Raw genomic sequence first — 16,798 nt, 5'->3', positions numbered from 1 at the left:
TATGTAATATACCAAACTTTTTGAAGTGCTAAATAAGAAAATAACATATAGAAACCATAGGCTTGTATGGGATATGTAACAAAGTGGAAGTCAATCTACAATATATGACAGAAGTTGCACTTTGGCTTGAGAAGCTCAATCTGCAAATAGTCAATGCTGCCATCTAGTGGCCAGTCAGCACATTTTTTCTAAATACAGTATCTTATAATGCATTAAGTTTTTTTTGTTTTTTTTAATGCACATGCAGAAAATCCCAATTCTAAAAAGGTCCATGGAATTAAAAACGTCCAAATCATATTATAGGGATTAATTAAACACTTTTCAGAGAAATAAAATGATTAAATTTAATTATTAAATAAATAAATTAATTAATTAAAAATATTTTTATGTTCTTATATTATTGTTATTATTTTATATTATTATTATTATTATATTATTATTATATAAATATCCATCCATCTTCTTGACCGCTTATTCCTCACAAGGGTCGCGGGGGGTGCTGGCGCCTATCTCAGATGGCTCTGGGCAGTAGGCAGGGGACACCCTGGACTGGTTGCCAGCCAATCGCAGGGCACACAGAGACGAACAACTATCCACACACACAATCACACTTTGGGACAATTCGGAGCGCCCAATGAACCTGCCATGCATGTCTTTGGAATGTGGGAGGAGACCGGAGTACCCGGAGAAGACCCACGCGGAGAACATGCAAACTCCACCCAGGAAGGTCCGAGCCTGGACTCGAACCGGAGACCTCAGAACTGGGAAGCGGACGTGCTAACCACTCGACTACCGTGCCGCCTATATTATAAAAAATTAATTTTAATTAATTAATTAAATTATTACATTACTAAATACTAAATATATTAAACATGTATAATATAATTATAAAATATAATTAATTTATATTATTATTATTGGTATTATTATTATTATTATTATTATTATTATATTTGTAAAAATATAAATACTAAATAAATACTAAATACTTTTCAGAGAGCCACTTCCTGCCTACGTTCTACATTAAAGTCCCTCCAAAATAAAAAATAAATATCTTCTGAATTTGACATACCACAGAGAAGAATGCAAAATGAGTTTTTTGTTTTTTTTACTGTACTGTATTACTGTATTTGTCTGTCTTTACATTAATGCTCATCCCATGTGTGTTTTTCTTTGCATTTCTCGCCTATTTGAACAGCGTCTTGTTCCACACACACACCCCCATGCACACACGTACATTGGAAAACACAGAGGAAGGCACTCCACAGTCATCCCTGGTTGCACCTGTCGGCAGGTAAAATTACTATTTTGGATTCTTGCATCTCATCGCAATAAAATTTGGGAAAAAAAAAAAAGTATGATGAAAGTTTAAAATCGGCACATTTTTTTGCCAATATTTTCCTGATTTTGATATTATAACATAAAATAAAGATTCATATATTCAGAGATTCAAACCTTTCCCCCAAATAAAAAAAAAAAAAAGTCACAAAATCAGCTAATTTTTGCCAATTTTTCTCTCTATTGGAAAGTAACAATTATGAAAGGACAAACCAAAGAAGTTATTTTATTTTGTATATTTTTTTAAATTAATTGGTCGATTAATCAGTTACTCTGCCACATACTCATCAACCTAAAAAAAAAAAAAAAAAAAAATCCATATTGGTTTCATGACTGCCCATGCTTGATTTAGTTTACTGTACTTTGCATGCCCATTCTTCTTGCAGAGGATAAAGAATATATCCCTGTGAGCATTGTTATACAATAGAATCTGTCCTACATGTTGCTCCATAGTTTATAATATTAAGATGACACACTACATCAAAGTTGTTTGGTTGTTTATAATTTACTTTAGCATTCAACAGCTTGAAGCTTCTTTTCTAAAGAATTGCTCACTACCCGCCAAACTGCTGCTTAATGTGACGCGAGTGGAGTAAATCCTCCTCTTTTCGAGGCACCAGCACGTCTCAGTAAGCATCAGCCGCATCGTCCATCTTGACTCGAGCCAATTCCGCTTTGCCCCCCGTCGCATTTTACGGCCTTTCGAAAACCCTTCGGAAAGAACAACAAATTCCTTCTGAGGCAGCCGTTCCTCCAGAGATAGCCGCACTCGGTTTGGCTGTCCAGATGGCGGCGTCGGGGTGAAGCACAACTCAACGCTAAATGTCTTCATCTGGTGCCTGCATGACTGGAGGCAGCTTCCCATCGTTTTGGGGTATCAATTGCAGCACAAATCTGCCAGTTTCACCGTATCGTGTTGTTTTCTTTGGGGGCGGGTCAAGAAGGAGGAGGAGGAGGAGGAGGAGGCGGTTTGGACTGTCTTCAGATCAAGTCAGGCTTATTAGGTGCAGTGTCTTAATCTCTGTGTGGGAACTATTTTTGTTATGTGGGACCTCTAACAAGCAGGTATGTTTTTGTAGAGAAGTCGTCAAACTTCAGCGTGTCTATTTGAGAACTCAAATATGCTGCAAGTAGACTTTTGCTCAACAAACTTTGCTTTTTGTGCCCTTACCAACTCTACCCTAGCCCTAACCCTCATCTACCTTAAATTACCCTAGACCCAAAACATGACTATACTCAACCCAAACATCTCACCCTAATCCCTTTTTTTTTGTTTTTGTTTTTTTTTTTTTACATTCGAACCCGCTGATTGTCTGATTGTCCTTTTCTATCCCTTACTTCTTGCATGTGCACACATACCGGATCCATGCTGCTCGCCAAATGGTGAGTCGACCGTAAAAAAAAAAAAAAAAAAAAAAAAATACACCCTTTGTTGTTGTCTGATATGTCCCATATGTAAAAATGACTGCAATTCTCTATAATGTGGCTTATCAAGCACATTTATTTTCTTGCGTGGTCTTTTGTATTTGTTTTATTCCTCATCTTTCGTGGATGTAAACTTGACTTCCACCACTATAAGCCAATTACGTGAGCTCCTGTAATCTGGATGCGGGTGCATGCGAGGTACGTGTGTGAGAGAGCATGGAATATTTTTGACATGCATCTGTGTTGTCCAGTAAAAAGACATTTTGTTGGCCGATACATTTTTTTTTTCCCGTCGACGCCGGGGTGGTGTGGACGCCCCCTTCAGGTGGATGCCGCCCTTGTACGCCACTGCTTACTATTCATTTAAACTATATTTATCACACTTTAAAACAATAACTAGCAAAGATAGTAAACAAAAAAAAAACAGTAAGATAATGTTCTGAATTCACAACAAATAATTATCATCCACTAAAAAAAAGTGCTAAGATTGATAAATAAATGATAGATAACATCGCATTTACTGCAATTATTTACTCCTTGTAGGTTTGTGATAGATAACGACGCCTTTGAAACTTACGAACGAAAATCCGTCGTAAAGCGAGTCTGTCAACGCGTTGCAGTGACTAATCAAGTCCATTAGAGGATGCTAGAACGCCACATTTAGCAACCCCACATCCGGGTTGAACGCTCCCTCCAAGGTGATTGACCAATCACGTCGCAGAACCCAATACTGTAATCCCCTTCGACCAATGATAAAGCGAAACGGGTGGCTTTTTTTTTTTTTAAACTGTATGGGGCGGGACTTGTTGGATGATTGACACGCTTTGCCTTTGCGCGTGAGCCAGATTTTCAGTTGAGGACTACTCGACCACTGGAGATTTTTGTTTGCAGGAGGCTCGCGATACAGGAATTAATTTTTGAGCGGGGAACACGCCGAGAGGCCAGCACATCTTTGGAAGGTCTACATTCATTTCATTTGGATTTTTATTTTTATTTTAAAAAGGCAGGTATTGTATGTTTATGGGTTCCCCAGTTAAATCACGTGACGAGTCACCGTAGACTCAATGAAATTACTCGCGTGTTTATGCTACATCTGTTGGTACGCTACATGGTTGAGCAGCTGCACCGAATAATTTCGAATTATTTATGATTTAGATTCATTTTTGGGGTAGGGGGTGGGGGCTTTTTTTTCCTTCTATCGTGGTCACCTAATCACGCTGGATCGCGTACGCTTTACTCGCATCGACGGTAACATTTCGTGGCCATGTCGCCCCGGACGCTCGTTTTACAAAGCTACATTTTGAACTGTATTTTCCCTGTAACGTTTTACGCTTGCATATGTCGCTTGCGTTTTACCGTTGGCTGTCGGCCTCTCGCTAACGTCAAACATCCGCCTCTGTGACTCCCCTCCCCAATTCATCTGTCCCGCTAAAATAGTTTTTCGTTATTGGTGCTTTCGTGTTTTAAAACTCGTTTTTTTTTATTTGTTACTTTGTAACGTGTGTCGAGTTTTTCCTGTTTAGCTGTAGCGTTGCTGTTTAACGGTTATTCGTCGTGTGGAACGTGTTTCTTTCGCAAGCGAGTCTGGGAAATGTAGTCCTTCATTACCTAGCTTGTGTGCGTCATGATCTTTTGAACCAGAAACACGTCACATAATATTAAGACAAATCATTTTTATCAGCTACGAGGCTCCCACATTATTGGTTTATTTATTTATTCCCTAACTCGTCATGACCACCGACTTTTAAAGGTACTTAAACGCTGCGCTTGTTTTGCCGCCTGACACAGTCTTGGTTGCTAAGTAACCAAACAGGAAGTAGCCCGGTGTCTTTTTCGTGCTGGTTTGACACAAGCGAAACGTGTTAGTTTGTCATTTCAGTGTCACATCAGTTCAAGCAAGCGGTTAGTTAATCATTTTTCTGCCACCTGGTCGTCATGTACAGTTTAAGCTGTTGTTATTATTTGTTTTTATGTGTGAGTTGGGCACATGCAGGAACACAAAAAACCATCAAAATGACAGTGAAGCAACAGTGAATGTCTCACAGCCTCATCCTCACAGTGTGTGTCTGTGTATAGTTCATCTATAACTGTCGGCGCCATGTTCACGGAACAGTGGCGGCTCTGTCCCACTCGCTAATGAGGGGCCTTAATTGGTCGCTCTGTGGAGAGATTCCGCCGCTCATTAAAAGGAGCTTCAGCTTTGAAACAAGTTGGATTGTTTTTTTTGTTTTTTGAAACGATATTCCATCTACCTAGTGATGACCTCTAGGTGGGACCTAAAATAGCGAAGGCGAGGAAGTGCAAAGGGACGTCGGTCAGAGAGGCAGGAAGTGAAAACGAGCGAGTGACAGATTATTGCTTAACCATTCGGAAAAGGCTATGGGAACATGCCTTGTCTGTTCCGCATGTGCGTGTGTGTGTTTTTTGCCGTGACCCCGTGGGTTCAGCGGGAACACATCATCAACTCGCGCTGGCAGGCTCGCACTGTCACACAAAGCTTTGAGTGACTTTCATGAGTGGTCGTTTTCGTAAGCAATTCCGTTACATTACATCTGCAAGCCAAGCAGTGATGATTGGACCCTCGGACCCGCTTGTCCAGGGACGATTCTTGGAATGATGACATTTTGAAGGCGTGATTTGAATTGGATTGATTCCGTAGTTGGATAATAGTTGGTTGTGATCAAAATATAATGCCTGGAATACGCCCAAAATGGCTGCATCATGGCAACATGTCAGGCGATTAAAAATTGAGATCCTAATTAGTCGCATGAGTTAAATAGTTAATGCATGGTTAATCGCAAATTTTATATCTGCTCTAAATGTACAAAAAATATTTTTTCTAAGTTTCATGCTCTTGTTAACCTAAAAGTGGAAAAAAAATGTCAAACTAATAGAAATGTGGCTTTATCTTTTGTCATTGATACATAATTGAGTTAAAATTAAAAACCTGTACAGGAATGTACGGTTTGATAGAAGTGTGATATTGATTTGTGTTGAGGTCATTTTTTTCTGCCACTAGATGGCATAATTGCATTTGTAAGCAGTTGGTGACAGCTCAGTGCATTTTTCTTCTCATATTAAGAGCGAATCTCATCTTTAACATGATGAAATTCTGCACATTTTAAAAATTGTAAAATACAACTTGAGCCAAGTCTCCACAAATATATACATTATTATTATGAAATTTATTACTGCTAAATTTTGATGTGAATGTTTCTGCTGCGTCCGGAATTGACCCACTACAGGATTTCCAATTAAGGTGCAGTTATTAATTGTGCGTTAAAAAATTACTGGCGCTTCAACTCAAAATTAACACACAAATTTTTGCAATGGATTGCAAACTTGACCACACACGTACTCAGGAATCGTCCAAGTCTATTTGGGTTGGAACAGCTATGGAACTAGGGGCGTGGAAACCAAATAAAAAGAGAGGTGGAGGAGGTGATTTTTTTTTTTTCAGACAGTGCAGTAGTAAATGCTAAATGTAGTGGTTGGTTGTAATTTTTTATTTTTTATTTTTCAAATTTAATTGGATCCCTGTGCTCGTTAAGTTATTCAGTTTCTGCTTCCATGGTCATCACAAGAAATAGCCAAAGCAATTTCAAGTTGACCTCATTGATATCTCACAACTTTAAAACGCGTGAAGTCTTTTTCCGCCTTGTCGCTTTTTGTACTCCGAAATCGCACGTAAACATGTTTACCTGCGGCGAAGTGGACCTTTTTATTGTGCGGTTTAGCGGTGGGCCGTGACCGCTCGGCGGCCCCTTACAACAAAGCGTTACGCGCCGGCGGGCACGGCGGGAGTCAAAACGTCGTACGGGGGCACGATCTGAGAGGCGCCGATGAAAGGACGCTTATAATGCCAACGTTCATCTCGTTTTTCTACCGCCGCGGACAGTGGAGGCGGCGAAAAGGTGATGGAGATATGAAGAACACGTGGGAAGGAATGGGGCTTTTTAGCTTGATGGCAAAAGCAGAGTGTAATAAATCAGTCATGTGGCGTTGACTGTGTGGCCTTTTGAAGCGTTTGATTCTTTTTCAGCCGTGAGGATTAGTAGGGTGTAATTGTTTGCTTGTTGAATAGCTCTATTAAGTAAGCCCAACAAGAAAGCACTTGAGAAGAGAGCAAACTGACTTCCTCCGGCAAGTGTCTGACTGAGAGCAGCGATGGAATACTAGGGGGGGGGGGGGGGGGGGGGAGAGAAAAAAAAAGAAGAGAAAAATAGAGAGTGGGCCTGTGGCGTTGGCCGGGGTCCAAACATGGTTAAAAACAGATTAATCAGCATCGGGTCACATTCTCTCACAAGAGAGGGAGTGAATAGAGGTCACATCGAGATGCGGCCCTCGTCATGTTTTTTTTTTTTTTTTTTTTAAAGGCCACGGGACGGGGAGCGACGCGAGACAAGTGGTCATGTTGTGCGCTGATTTCAACGCACGCTGACTAACATTGATGGATAAAGCGCGTTCGTCTGCTGCTTTGTAGGAGGGCTGAGGAAAAAAAATGTGGCTGTGCGGTGCCTCGGAACTTTTCAAATAATTTTACAGACGTATTTGAACCGCACGCGGAACCAATGTTTGTTGCCGTTTGTAGCCGCGGATGCGTTTTTTGCAAACAAATTCTTTGTTTCCCCGATTTAATCGATAGGATAATCGATTCTAAAAAGATTACTTTGTGACATAATAGTCGCATATTCATTTTAGCACAAAAAAACCCCATTCGGGATAGATATTGGGCATTTTGACGAATATCGGCCTTTTTAAAAAAAAATCTGATGGCCCATATAAGGTAAAGTTTAATAAACATGCTTTAAGACATTACCACAAAGAATAGAAAAGAATGAAAATCGATTCCAAATACTGGTTATCGGTCTCCTTGACTACTAATTGGCATCAGTATTGGCACTGAAAAAAAGAAAAGAAAAATGTATCGTATCCCTATAAAACATGAGCAGAAATACTCCAGTTTTACGATATTCATGGTACTGCCATTAGCTCTAAAATGTATTATTTTAAAATATTTGCGTAAACCTTTTTTGAATTTTTTTGTGGTAAAAAGAAAATGAACATTTGATTTTTTTTCTACATTAAATTAAAATAAAGTTTAGAGATAGACCGATAAGGTTTTTTCGGGCCCGATACAGATACCAATTATTAGTAGTGAAGGATGCCGATAACCGATATTTGGAGCCGATATTCATTTTCACTAAAAAGGGACATCAAAATTTGGAAAAAATACAAACGCCAGCTCTTATCTTTTTTTTAATTTTTTTTAATTTTTTTTATTTTATTTTATTTTTTTTAAAGCATATGTTTATTGAGCAACTTTTAGGGTTAGTAAAATATTTTTACGGGTTTTTTTTTCTACACGAAATAAAAGTCTTCCAAAATTTAAAAATATCCAAATTATTAAATTTTTACTTATCTCAGTTTTAATTTCAACCAAAAACAGAAGGTGCAGAGAGTTCCCAGGGTCGACAAATATGAAAATAAAAACTTTTTTAAAACATTTACATTTAAATTAGTTTCCTGAAGTTAACACTTAAAAAAAAAAAAATGGATCTATTATCGGCCATATGATTCGTCAAAATGGCCGATGCCGATATTTCTCAAAATGCTAAATATCGGCGCCGATAATCGGCCCAGCCGATAATCGGTCTATCCCTAATAAAGTTCAACTGTCAAATGAGTAGCTACTTACCAACTTTTCTCCGCTTCGTGAAGTAACCGCTAGCCATGCTAGGTAGCTCGTTAGCTAGTTATCTGCCTCAGTAGCAAATCTATAATTACTTGAACTATCGTAGACACGCTAACTCTTTCTGTTGTTTAAATGTTAACTTCAAGAGGTATTTTATCCACGTTACCTTGAAGTTGTCAAAGGCCCTTTCGTTGATACGATATCGTTAGCAAGTATTTTCTCCCTCTGGAGCCACTCTTGATAAATACGTTTAGCTTATCCTTCTTCTAATAAGTGGCAGGACTTGAAAAATTCTCTAATGAGTCAACTTTTAAAAAATAAATAAAATAAAAATCGTCAAACGGCTCACTGATTGAAAAAACAAAACAAAAACAGACTGTTGCAAAGGTTTAGCAGTTTTAAAACAGACTTTTAAACAACGGTATAGCTTGACCGTTACCTGGCCTAGGTCTAGTTTTGTTTTTGTTTATTTCCCTTTTAAATGATTCCATGTGGGATGAGCAACAAATGCACGGCTTCTCACTGCTATTTCGAGTCTTTAGTGGAGACACCAAGTCATTTGCAAGCTTTTAATTTCAGCGTTAAATGGCGGATCGTCTTCCCAGTCTCCACCTGTATCTCATTCCCCTTCCGTTGTTTGGCACCTGCTGCCACCGCCTTCTATGGGATGTAGGTCTCCATGGCGACGCCACACCCAAGTGCGTCGCGTCGTCATCTGTTTGCACTTTCATCACCAGCTTGGCCTGGCGGGCTAAATATTTGTTCTGTTCTGTCGTCCCTCCGGCACGCACGGTGAACTCGCTCCCATCTCCCTCGTCCATCCGGGTTCCGCCCATCCCGGCTCGCTCTCACAGACGGGGTTGGGTGCTCGCGCCTCACCTCACTAATCGCTGAATGGGAGAGTTTAGCGGGGCAACAATAGCACATATGAGCCCGGGCCATTATTCTCGCTCACGCAGCCAACGAGAAGGTTTTTGGCCAACATGGGACATAGTTTCACATTTCTCAGTGAGTTGGACCATTTGTCACGGTTTTTTTGGTGTTTTATAGCTTTCTAGTTTTGGACGGTTCAGACGTTACCACTGGACTTCCTGCTCAGATGAGAGGCGAAAACGTCTTCCAAGACGAGCGGAAACAGTCCGCTCGCCATCAATTCAATGTCCTGAAAATTGTCTGATTGCAAAATTCACAGTGATTTTTTGAACTACTGTTAGGTGTGTGACCACAAATATCGATATCGCGATGAATCGTGAAACTTTGTCTCCGGATAGATTATCGATACGCCTGCGCAAGTATCGCAATTTTTGTAGTTACACAGCCACTAGAACGGCATCGCTGTTCATGACTTATTGAGCAATTCCTTGGCGGGCCACTAGGGGGAGCGCCTCATAAGAGTGGCAGGGAAATGGACGCACGTCTTCAGGCGAAGAAGAATTCATCAGCTTATTTTTACTTAAGACTCAGTTTTGCATACGTTTCTATGAAAAATGTGTATTATATCTTCAATTTTAACATTTTAAAACACATTTTATGTAGGGATAGACCGATTATCGGCCAGGCCGATTATCGGTGCCGATATCTGGCATTTTGACAAATATCGGCATCGGCCATTTTTGGAATCTGAAGGCCGATAACGCTGGTAATCTCACTGAGCTTTTTCATTTTTATTTTATAATTAATAAATTAAAATAAAAAATACATCATAAAAAATAATATAATGATTTATTATTCTTTTATTATTATCAATAATTTTTTATTATTAATAGTAACCCTGGAAGCTCACTTCAAATTTCGTTATAATTTTTTAAACAAATCTGTTAATATAGTTGAAAAGGATTTTTCTTTTTTTTTCTATTTTACTGCAAAGAATATCGGCTTGAAATCTAGGTTATCGGCCTCCTTGACTACTAATAATCTGTATCGGTATCGGCCTTGGAAAAACCATATCGTGCATCACATATGCATCACATATCGTACGATATCATATCATGAGGTTCCCACCCCGAGTTTGGGAATGAATTTCTGTTTTTGAAGAACAATGAAAGACCAGCTCATGCGACAGACAGCAAGATGGAGGCCGTAATGGACGGACGGACACGCCGACAGATAGAAACACACACACACACACAGATTATCCCTTGTGTAATCCTCAGTTTGAGGATCAGTGTGCGGTGTGACGGGAGCAGCCATGTTTTCACACCAGCGGCATGTGTGTGAGTTGATAGAGTTCAATGAACTTTTAATACAGTGCAAATACATTCAGTTGAAATTAAACGATTTTATGGGTTTGGTGTTGAGTATGTTGCTGTCAAGTTGCGTTTCCTGCAGTTGAGTATTTTTGAGTGTTGACAGAGCGCAGTTATGGGATCATAAGAAGAAAAAAAAAAAAAAACGGGAAAAAGAGCACAATCTCGCAGGTTCCGGCTGTAAATCTGCTCCGGGTCTGAAACGGAGGTTTAGGCATGACCGTAATCTCTTTTGTCACTTGTACGCCTGCTCAATAATCTTTATTTTTGCTGCAGTAATCTCTTGTCTCCATGGGGATTTATGCTTGGTGTCCGTGAATGCTGTTGCCGTGGAAACCTGTCAGACACCGGGCCCCTCCTCCCTCTGCCCTTGACACTGCCCCCCCCCCCCCCCCCCCCCCCCGTGCACAAAGGGGCGGGCGGGTCTTTCCTAAACACGTCTTTATTAGACTTTGTTATTGTCACATATGTGCAGACGGATCATTGAAAAAAAGAAGAAAAAACAGGAATTCAAGCGGTCTTGTACGTCTTTGTCTCTGCCCCCCTTTGGGGTTGTGTCTCCCATAAAATGATACATCTCAGGATCAGGAAGTCATCGCCATGCCGACGACCCCCTTAAATCCAGACAGACAGCCGTAAAGTTGTGAGTGGGCGGGTCCGTCGCGCTCGCTTAAGTTGTTAATACGATAATGGCTTCGTCACTCATCACTCTTGGAATCGGCGTGTTTTTGTTATTATCATATGGACGGATGGATGAAGCTCAACAAAGTATTGCTAAACTGTCAATTCATAATCTCTATTATTGTGCTAATAGGCCAAAGTTATTTTACGCATTCACGGTGATTTTTGAACGACTGTTTGGAATAGGAGTGTGACCACATTTATCGATATCGCGATGAATCGTGAAACTTTTGTCTCCGGAGAGATTATCGATACGCCTGCGCAAGTATCGCGATTTTTGTTGTCGATACGCAGCCACTGTGACGGCTTCGTTGTTCATTACTTATTGAGCAATTACTTGGCGGGCCACTAGGGGGAGCGCCTCATAAGAGTGACAGCGAAATGGACGCACATCTCTAGGCGAAGAAGAATTCATCAGCTTATTTTTACTTCAGATATTTTCCGGCCGATCACCGCTCTGAAATATGAGAGAAAATTCGGATTTTTCTTTTTTGTAAATAAAGAGTATTTATTGGTCCTTTTGACCAAACAAAACTTCCACATATTATTCTTGTTTTGTGTCATATTTGATACATCCGGTCACAATGCTTTAAATTTGTACATTTACGACTGTGAAAAATATCCTAATTAAGAGACATAGCAAACATATTTGTATATCCCCCCCCCCCCCCCCCCCCCCCCCCCCCCCAAAAAAAAGAGAACATTTCCCACTATTAATAAGTGTAGTTGTCTCCTTTCTCAATTGGGGCAATCTTGCAAGGTCGTAGGAAAAGTCATCAGATGGGCGATACTGCCCTCTAATGGATTATCCGTGTCAGATCATATACGTCAGGGTTTTAATGGGGAAACAAAATATTATACTATTCATCAAATAGGGGGATCGAAATGTCTTGTATTTAATACGTATTTGATTTATTTGATCTGTTTGGCTTTATAGGGTTAAAAAGTCTCACCCGCCGATTCCGATTTTTGCCGATACTGATTTTTTTTTTTTCCCATTACAAGCAGCATCTTGTTTTTATTGGAAAACATTGAACATATCGGCAAAATAATAGAAATGGGCAAGACTGGACTGGCACATTTTGACTTAGGCCCGCCTGCCCAGCTCTACCTCTGATGTTTATTGGTTCAATTTGATCTCTATATTGTAAATGAATGAATGGGCTGCTCCTTCTAAATTGTGGGCTGGTCTTTAGGGGGTCAAAACGGAGTCAAATAATAATTGAATGGCACCACATCAGCCGGCCCACCGGGCATCTGCCCTGCATGCCGGATGGCCCAGTCCAGCCCTGCAAAAATGGGTTGTTTTAACTGCGCGTGAACTTTTGAAGTGGTTCTCTCAAATCAAAATGAAAATCCTATTAGGCTTGGCTCAGTCAAAGTTGGGGAAAGTTGGGAGCCTTAGCTGAATCGCAGACTGGAATGGATCCATTGGAGCTGAAGTGACATTAGTCGACATGCTCACTCTCTCTCTCTCTCGCCCTTTTTTTCGCCTCCCTCTCTCCCTCTCGTCATTTTCTGCACTCGTTTCCGCGGGTGAAAGTCCCGCGGGAGGCTCGGCTCGGCTCGGCTCGGCTCAGCCGACGGGGATGAGGGAGAGGAAAATGGCACTGACAGCTTTGTAGGTGGGAGACCAAAGTGAAGGAGAAAAATACTGTAGGGCGGAATAAGAAGAAGAGCTTTTTAGGAAGAGTGAAAAAGAAGTAAAAAGGGGGGGGGGGGGGCAAGAGGCTAAAAAAACGAGGACAGGAGCTTGAAAAGGGGGAAAGAAAAGCAACAGTAGGTAAGCACGACAGCTCTTTTTCTGAAGAACGTTTTGTGGTTTAAAACGGTTGTCATTTAGTCAAGATGGTTGTATGATATGTGGAGATGTAATGACTGTAAATGGACGCAGGTCATGATGTAATGATTAACTCCATGTAAAAAAAAAAAAAAAAAAAAATGTATATCTTTAAATAATTGCTATTTTGCACAAAATACCCTTCCTAAGTTCCATTTTTGTTGTTTTATAGGCTAGGTGACAGGGTTATTATAGTTTTGGAATTATTTATTTTTAGTTAGTTTTGATTTGGTATTGTTTTGTTTTTGAACTCTTTTACTGCCACACGTTCTCAAAGAAAAATTTGGATATGACAGAGGCTTTGATCATTGACAAAAAGAGATACAATGCTTCCATCTGCTGGCCATAGTTTAGTGTTTTAGATTCCACAACCCATTGACCAGGCAGCGCTGCAATTATACGTTGAACTGAGAATTTAAAAAAAAAAAAAATAATAATAATTGTTGACGTTATTTAACGTTTATGGCAATATACGTCGTGATTTTACTGATCGTTATTAAACGTTTTTGGCGGTCAAAGAGTTAAATTGAGTTACTTCTAATTAGTTTTCAGGGTGGTTCTGTTAGTTTTTTTTATTAGTTAACTTAAACGGGTTAATAAATGTTTAGTTTTAGTTAGTTTCAGTATTAGTTTTAGAAAAATATTTTTTTTAATGCATATTACTTGTGTGCAATATTTAAATAACACCATGGGAGCGACGTCATCTGAAGGTGCTTTTCTATTGGCTGCTGCTGGATGACGTCACTTCCATGTGACACACTTTCAAACGTCCTTATTCCGGTTCATATCAAAATAAATCGACTTCAAATCACATTTAAAATCATCCCCCAAAGGCTCATACATTGAACGAATGACCAAAGACTAAAACGAATGACGTTTTTGCTATAATTATCATTAGTTTTATTAACGTAGTTTTGTAAACATAAAATGTAGTTTCAGTTAGTTGCCAGCCAATCGCAGGGCATTGTTAATTTTGGTGAACTAAAATCACCTTGCTAGGTTATGAGTTAAATAAAAAAAAATAAAAATAAAAAATAACTTTCAAAATATTTTTAAGAAAAATAAAGAAATTCAAGTAACTTTGAGCAAAACTCATCTGACCTCCTCTCAACACCTTGCGAGCTCTCATGAGATTTGTTTAGCCTCCATTAAGAGTGCTAATTGGCTGTGAAATAAATGACCAGCTCGTTTGCACTTTACAAGACGCCGTAACCACAAACTTTGCGCCTTATGCACACCCCCGCCGCCTTATCTGTCCATCTCAGCTCACAATCTACTGCCATAAAACATTCACCACGTGCATGCGTGCGTGTATTTATATATGTATACTGAGAGGCCGTAATGGTGTCACCGCCATTGTTTATACAGACTGTGGGAAGACGAGTGAACCCGGAAAGGGGGGTGGGCAAGATAATGCGAGGGACCCTTTTGGACGGGGACTGAAAAGAGAGCCCCGGAAAGAGAAGGATTGTGAGCACAGGGAGATGAGTGCAGCTGAGATTTATCTTTTATAAAAAAAAAAAAAAAAAAAAAAAAAAAAAAAAAAGTGAAAGAGGCACCCTGAGAGAGGGAGAAAGTTGAGGTGCAAAGTTGCGAATGGGGTAGGAAAAGGTCCTCACTCTTTTAAAAGTAGTGGAGCCGAAAAAATAACATGACCGACATCTTGCAAAAATAAAGATGCACATTGATGCCAACATGAACATGTTTTTTTTTTGTTTTTTTTGTTTTTTGTAATAACTACCATCGCTTTAAGCGACCACTTCAGGTCAGAAACTGCATCAAAGTCTTCATACAAAAACTCTAGCAAACAAAAACCTAAAGACAAAAACAAAAACGTATAAATACGTTTTTGGGAGTGAATGTGTTAATTATGTTTCAAAATCATTCAGGCCTCGTTTAGGCCCACACGCTCAAGTGAAGCTGTGAACTGTCTTCTTGAGCAAAACGTCCACGTTAATATTTATCTTCTGACCTCCTTATCCACGGCAAGTTTGCATGTTCACCTCTCTTCATCCATCCATCCATCCATCCATCCATCCATCCATCCATCCATCCATCCCCTGCCTCATTAGCCGACCGTGCTGAGATCTGTTCTATTTTTATTCCCGTGTCCTCCCCTGCTGCTTCATGTTAACGTTGCACCGGCAGGAAAAAAAAAAGTCAGGTGACGTGAAATGGAGCGTACAGACGGCGTCGAGATTTCGAAGACTTTGAAAGGACGGGGGGGGCGATGATGACAATGGCTTAATCGTGAATGAATCACGCTTTTAATCCTCGGCCCGAAGCCGTTTGTTTGCACACATGGTCACGCACACGCATGATAATAATGCAGCGGAGGTCGAACGCGATCCGTTCCGTGACGCGCCGTCGTTTTTGTTTTTTTCGCCCCCCCCCCCATAGGAAATGATGGGAATCGACATCATCTGCTCACGGGTCAAACTGCGACCACCATTCAAACATTCCCTGCCACACGTTTTTCAAAGCTTGTGTACTGTACTGTCCAAACGCGTCTGTCAATTGCGTACAGCGCTGCCAGAGATATTTAGGTTGATAAGTGTGAGTGAGTGCGTAATGCGTGTTTGCGTGTGCGTGCGTGTTAGCCACAGCAGCAGGGTTTGAAAAACCAATGACGCCAAGCAAAATTTTCAAGAATTCTAAGCCCTTTCTTTTTTTTTTTTTTTTTGCAGCGTGACGGTTACGCAATTGATTGTATGAATTGGTGTGACGCGAGTTCTTTTCTTTGCAATCTTCAAAGACATTGGACTGACTCAGCTAAAGACAAACACGCCCGAAAGCATGCAGCAGTCATGTGGCTCATTTATAAAAGATTATCATCTGCATATTAAAATCGAAGGTGGTGCGCTGTGAAAAATTGATGCTCATTCGCTCCCAGCCGTCACTCCCGGCTGTTTTACTGGATTTGGACTGATTTTGCAAGGCCCACAGAATATTGTGTTCTATTGCTATAAAAACATGATGGAACCTACCAAAAGAAAAATTAGAGTCTCTTCTTTCATCAGGAAAAAAAAAAAAGTATGTTTCTATCTGTTTCCGTTTTGCAACAATTAGCATTAAAATATAGCTAAGTTTCATCATTATTCACAAATCCATTTAGAATGCTGAGTGAGTGAGCGAGCTTTTTTTTTTCCAACATGGCCCTGGTTGATCTCTTATTCTCTGCTGCCACCTGCTGGCCGGTTGTGTAATGACATAATAACATTTCTTCAAGCGTTCCTTGCAGTTGAGAGGCTGCATCAAAGCCTTCTGTATGCTCTAGCATGAAAAAAAACATTAAAAAAAACTTATAAATATGTCATTGGGATACTTAAAACATTTAAAATAGAACATATTTATACGTTTTTTCGGAGCAAATGAGTTAATGCTGATACCAAAAACTGTGTGACCTACTAACTGCATCAGCTAAACATAACGACAGCAGGAATATTTTAATTTTTACTATTATTTCTTTTGTTTAATTTGCAATAGAATGAACAGTATAATTAATTAATTTTTTTTTACTGTATTGTCTTTATTAATTTGCAATAGAATAAACAGTATAATTAATACAATTTT

At 39.8% G+C, this 16,798-nt stretch overlaps 1 protein-coding gene across 17 annotated transcripts in view; it reads left to right on the top strand.

Moving 5' to 3' along the window:
• The first annotated feature begins 2,414 nt into the window (after positions 1-2,414).
• Positions 2,415-16,798, top strand: part of epb41l2 (erythrocyte membrane protein band 4.1 like 2) — a 50,931-nt gene continuing 36,547 nt past the window's right edge. For 12 of the 17 annotated variants that reach the window (XM_077511332.1, XM_077511331.1, XM_077511330.1 and 9 more), the window contains exon 1: positions 3,566-3,722. The gene's annotated coding sequence lies outside the window, so the exon portion shown is untranslated. Of the gene's footprint in view, positions 2,722-2,917; positions 2,962-3,565; positions 3,771-12,906; positions 13,169-16,798 lie in introns of those variants that run through there. The other 5 variants (XM_077511321.1, XM_077511324.1, XM_077511320.1 and 2 more) reach the window with 5 other exon arrangements.

Source organism: Festucalex cinctus, chromosome 21, assembly GCF_051991245.1.
Source record: "Festucalex cinctus isolate MCC-2025b chromosome 21, RoL_Fcin_1.0, whole genome shotgun sequence".
Taxonomy (NCBI): Eukaryota; Metazoa; Chordata; class Actinopteri; order Syngnathiformes; family Syngnathidae; genus Festucalex; species Festucalex cinctus.
Note: the sequence above shows the minus strand (reverse complement) of the source record. Positions and strands in the feature narration are given on the sequence as shown.